We start from the raw sequence: 5,903 nt of genomic DNA on the forward strand, positions 1-5,903 counted from the left end.
CGTTCATGGTTGTCCTTGCCCTTGCCCTTGCCAGCGCCCTTAGCGTCTTTGTCGTGGAAGTAGAACTTCTCCGTAACGGAGATGGGTTGGTAGACTGACCTCGAGCTTCTGGCACTGGCGAATCCGAGCGCCCATTGCACCGACACGATGGATTTCCGTTGGATTAAATCCGAACATGGTCAGGCGCATACACCCTGGTTGATGGATCGGGACTGGCTAGAGTCCGATCCGATGTCCGCCTCGTCGAAGATCGCCGGAAGGGAGCTTGGGTACGGGGTGGAGTGAAGTAAAGTGGATAGGGTTAGGTTCGGGATGCGGATGCTGGAATATATATGGGGTCAGGATGGGCCAGCATGGGCCGTGTCCGACGTGGCGAACACGCCCGGACGCGCTCGGGCCTCCCATATCGATCTCAGATTAGGGATGGATATGAGGGGTGTTGATCAATCCGGACGTATGGAGCCGGTATGAGGAGCCGTTTGGGTCGGGTTTCCTTGATCGATCAGTTACCGGACCGTCCGTCCGGGCATATACAAGGAGACATAACAATACCGACAATACTTTCATTATGACCAGCCTAATATATCTGGCCTTAGGTCTTTTCTTAAAATAAAAAACCAGGATAATTCATGTGTACAACGCGCGTGTGGCCGTTGACTCCTTGTCTATCCGGGAGAGTGCCCCGCACGTCCTGCCTACGTGCCAGTGCGCTGCTGGCCGGGCAGTGGCACCTGCATGGCCCGGGTGGTCGTCCAGATACACTGCCGCGTACATCCTCGGCTAAAAGCCAGCCAACTGCGCGCGGGGAACTGGGTCGGGTGCGTGCACCATGCATGGTGTACGAGGCTGCAACATGCCATGCGACTGAAGGCGGGCGTGTGCGTTCACAACGATCAGGCTCGAGCAGCGGATGGGCACCAAACCGCAAACGAACCGCATCCAGGCTCGAGCCGGGCAGTTTTTTTTTTTTTTTTTTGGAATTCCGCTTACCATTAAACAACTGTCGGATTACAATGGATGGATAAATCAAGAGAGGACACACGGCAAGGAACAATTGCAAAAAAACGACTCCACAAAAAGAAAACTACAATGAAAACCCTTTTATATTTTTTTGCCCATAGTGTGGTCACGTACTTCGCCTTCAAATCCGCTGATCTCACAGGTGTCGCCCCAACGCCACTCCAAGCCCCAGTCCCAAATGTAGTGATAGAGGAGGCTGATGGAACGAGAGGGCACCTACACCGCCTGATACTATGTGGTGGATCTCGCCGGAGCCTGGGGGAAGGTGGTTTGCTACGGGGGTGGGGTGGTGGGGTGCACGGTGTCGCCAGAGCAGCATGTGATACACCTCGCAGCTACTACATGAGGTCTTGGTCTAGGCATACATTTACCGATAATGAGTTAATGTTACCCGGATTAGGCCAGGTGGGTAAGACACATGAAGCGAAGTTGCACAATGCTCCGGTGTGCAGAGAATTAATGTAATAAAAGCAATTATGATCCACATTTCAGTCATGTTGAACAAATAATCGTGGATTCAGGTTTCCTCGTTTGAAATGAAAGATCCAAGCCTTGCTCCAAGTAAAATTTATTTATATTATATACAACAATCGAGTGACACATAATTACTTACAAGTAACAAGGAAAATGGATGAATCCTCCATTCCTCACACATCACAAGAAAGAAGCACACATGTATCTCACATATTAAACGTATGGTAACCCTCTCAAACCTCACTCTTCACCGAAGAGTTATAGCCATCCTGGTCATCATAGTATTTGGACCACAACATGATCCCTCCATATTTTCCTATGCTCTTGATCAATGGGAGAACATCTGATTTCAGATCATCAGCTGGGATGAACCCGCTGCCAGCAGCCTGAGGTGACGCTGGGAGGCCAAGGAAGATCTGCTTTGCTGGAACTGTCAACCACTGCTTCCACGCATCAGCTAGATTGGTAGTACTACCTGAGGTATACTGGCAGGGTGCATTTTGTAGAACTGCACCCACACATAGTCAAAGAGGCCGGTGTTGAGGGCGCCACCCACCCATGCGTCAGGGAAAGGGCATTGTGGCGCGGCGGTCAGGTACACTCTCCTGCCGGAGTTGCTGTATCCTTTGAGGAACCTCGCAAGATCGTCCCAGTGTAGGGGTGTGCCACCCTCAATGTCGAAGTCGATGCCGTCAAGGACCGCATCGCCGAGAGGCCGCGAGGATGACTTACCTCCCAAGTAGTTGCACTAGTAGAAAACAGGGCTTTGGTTCGGCCAGAAAAGAGCATTAATCCCGGTTGCATTACGAACCGGGACTAATGTGAGCATTAGTCCCGGTTCGAGCGGCTAGGGCACCGTACAGGCATTAGTCCCGGTTCAAATGGGACCTTTAGTCCCAGTTGGTGCCATGAACCGGGACTAAAGGATGTGATGCCCATTAGTACCGGTTCATGGCACCAACCGATACTAAAGGTTAGACCTTTAGTCCCAGTTCGAGCCACCAACCGGTACTAATGGGGTTTGAGGCATTAGTACCGGTTCGTGCCACGAACCGGTACTAAAGGTCCCATTTTCAAACTCTCCCCCTGGATCGCCTTTTCAGTTTTGTAAAAAGCAAAAGAAAATGATAGAAACTTCAAAAATTAAAATCCTTCCAGACGTAGTTATGTTACGACATGTACTAGTTAGGAAAATTTAAAAACATAAATTTGGACATGTTTTGCAAAAAGTGTAGGGAAAATATAAAACGGCTATAACTTTTGCATACGATGTCAGGGAAAACGTATAATATATCAAAATGCTCAGCACGAAAATCCGCATCTGATTTTGACAACCTATGGCCTGTTTGCAAATTTTTAGAATCCTCAAATTCTAAAAGGAAAAAAAAGTTATGCTCAAATTTCAGTTTTTTTGAATTTTTGTTAAATCTGGTCAAACTACTTATTCAAGAAGTATTAGTGTTACTAAATAATTATTCAAGAATATTAGTGTTACTAAATAATTATTTTAGTTTTTTTGAATTTTGGTCAAATCTGGTCAAATTGTGGTCAAACAATGGTCAAACTAATTATTCAAGAAATATTAGTGTTACGAAATAATTATTTCAGTTTTTTTGAATTTTGGTCAAATCTGGTCAAACTGTGGTCAAACTATGGTCAAACTACTTATTCAAGAAATATTAGTGTTAATAAATAATTATTGTTTTTTAGAACAATAGTTTTCAAACTCAAACAGTGAAATGTGTGACTTCATGCTCTAGCTAAATTCCTGAGGGTTAATAAGATTGACATCTTACTATTGTCAGGAAAACAACAAGTGCATACTTGGAAACGAGGGAGAATAGAACCCGGAAGTTAAGCATGCTCAGGCTGGAGTAGTGAGAGGATGGGTGACCGTCTGGGAAGTTAGATGATTTGGAATGATGAGGGGTGATTAGAGATTAGAGGTTAAATTGAGCAGTGATGAGGGGTGATTAGAGATTATAGGTTAAAATAATTCAGAAATTTGAAAATAAAAAAAATTCAAAAAAATCATAAAATTTCCTTTAGTATCGGTTCGTGTTACCAACCGGGACTAAAGGTGGACCTCCAGGCAGCGGCCACATGGAGGGTCTTTAGTCCCGGTTCGTGTAAGAACCGGGACTAAAGGGGGAGGCTTTAGTAACGACCCTTTAGTCCCGGTTCCAGAACCGGGACTAAAGGCCCTTATGAACTGGGACTAAAGGCTCTTGGCATCCTGGGTCGAGGAAAGGTAGTAGCTGCCTGCCCCACCACCGATTGAGAGAATCACCTTGATACCACGGCTCTCGCATGATTGTATGTCGGAGCTTAGGTTCATGCAACCGCCGTTGGTCGGGTCATAGTGGCCTGCCAGGTTGAGGACCGGCGGCTGGCCATTGCCAAAGGCGGCAAGGTAGGCGATGTTGACAAATTTGTAGTTGCCGGTGGCACAGGTCTCCGCCAATGTGCCCTCGCCATCATTCTGGCCCCAGTAGATGAAAATACCGCCGGCTTCCGAACCAAGGAACCGCGCCGCCACTACTACAACGGCCAGCAATTGCAGCACAGATGATGATCTGTTAGCCAATTGTGGGGCCATCCTATTGCTTCTATTGAACCAGCTGTGTGTGTCTTGTGCTTTGGTGATGAGTTTGAGACCGGAGGGTTGGCTTCATATAAGCGGGGACTCGAAGCGTGAAGTTAATTCGTCATTCCCTGTATTGTTTATGCTCATGCGTGGCTTGTTGGGCACATAGCTGAACAAATGTGAATGCATTTTGCTCGCAGCTTCGAGTCAACGGCGACGGTGTTCGTGATTTTGAACCACGGCTTCAGTTTGTAAGAGGTTATTATCTTGTTCTACTTGAACATAACGACGTGCAAAGCACGAGCATATAGGATAATAAGAAAAGGCGACCGGGTTGTTTGATTAAGTTGCAATGTTGCATGCAGGTAAAAGTAGAAGCCATCAACACAAAAGGCCAGATGCAGACTGCACGCAATTTTACCCATGGTACGGGTACCCGCGGGTACTGTACCCATATGGGCAGGGTATGGGCACACTTTTATACCCATGGGTAGTACCATACCCTATCTGTTAAGTCATGGGTAGGGTACAAGTATAATCTTGTATCCCGGATATACCCATACCCCGCCCGCTTGTGAACTAATATTAAGTTATCGTCAATTAATCATTAATTTTTCATGTGATTTTTCTACTCCTATTGACTTATGAGTATGTTGTACTCATCTACCTGTTATTGAGCTAAGATAATTGTTTTTTTGTCAAATGTGCTATCAATGAGTGTAAAAATGTGAACAACTCTTGTGCTATTTGTTCAACCCGCTGCATACCCAACGGGTACGGGTACCCGTCGGGTATGGGTATGGGTAAAGTTTCATACCCATGGGTACGGGTATGGGTAGAATTTTGTACCCACTGACTATACGGGTATGGGTATGGTATTGCTCTACCCTGCCCATACCCTACCCATTGCCATCCTTAGACTGCACCAATCCGACGCCGGACGGGACTGCGCTCGCGGGCGGAGCAGAGCAGGTAAACCACCCGGAAAACTCCAACCCACCCACCCACCCGCTCCGCCCAACGACGTGTTAACTGTCACACGCAAAAAATAAAAAAATAATAATTTTTTTGAGCAAAAATAAATAAAAATAAACGACGTGTTAATTGCAACAGTTTTCAGAGCTAGCGTACGTGTGCTCTCTGCGTGAAAATACCCTTCTTGTCCCGAGCTCAAATGGACCAATCATTATCTTCCCTACTTACTTAAAAAGAACGTAAGGTTCTCATTTCACCTTTCTTCTCATCATCCCTTCGTCCAACCTTTTATGTATATGATAATCAATCATCTTAATTTATTTACCTTCTGAATCAATTCCATTTTAATTTATTTATCAAATTTCTAATCAAAATATAAGGTAATGAACGGTCAGAATTTGATGAATATTTATTTACACAATCGTATTATTATTGACAGGTAAATCATAAACTAACATATTAGAATATTTATATCCCGTTGCAACGCACGGGCATTGTTCTAGTCCAAAGAAAAACACCTATCATAAATAGCAAAAAAACTGATTTTTTGGCAGTAAATATTGTTGAATATTTTACATACGTACAAACTCTCATCAGGGAAAAACACTCCAATTTCTCCGGACAAAAAAAAATCATTGCTCGAAAATAGTCATTTTGAGTATTGATTTTGTTTTTCATAGATAGAGCATTTATGAATTTTTTTCCCTCACGAAGGTATGTAAAAAATCATCAATTTTTTTTGCCAAAAAAATCAGAATTTTTTGATTTATTTTTACCAATTTTTTGTTGACTTTAGTGTTCATCAAGTAGCATTTGAGCTCGCGAGCCAAAAGTCTCTGCGCGTTCT

At 44.7% G+C, this 5,903-nt stretch overlaps 1 pseudogene; it reads right to left on the bottom strand.

Moving 5' to 3' along the window:
- Positions 1-1,727: 1,727 nt before the first annotated feature.
- Positions 1,728-4,093, bottom strand: LOC109785283 (acidic endochitinase-like; annotated as a pseudogene).
- Positions 4,094-5,903: the final 1,810 nt, after the last annotated feature.

Source organism: Aegilops tauschii, chromosome 7 (assembly GCF_002575655.3).
Source record: "Aegilops tauschii subsp. strangulata cultivar AL8/78 chromosome 7, Aet v6.0, whole genome shotgun sequence".
Lineage (NCBI taxonomy): Eukaryota > Viridiplantae > Streptophyta > Magnoliopsida > Poales > Poaceae > Aegilops > Aegilops tauschii.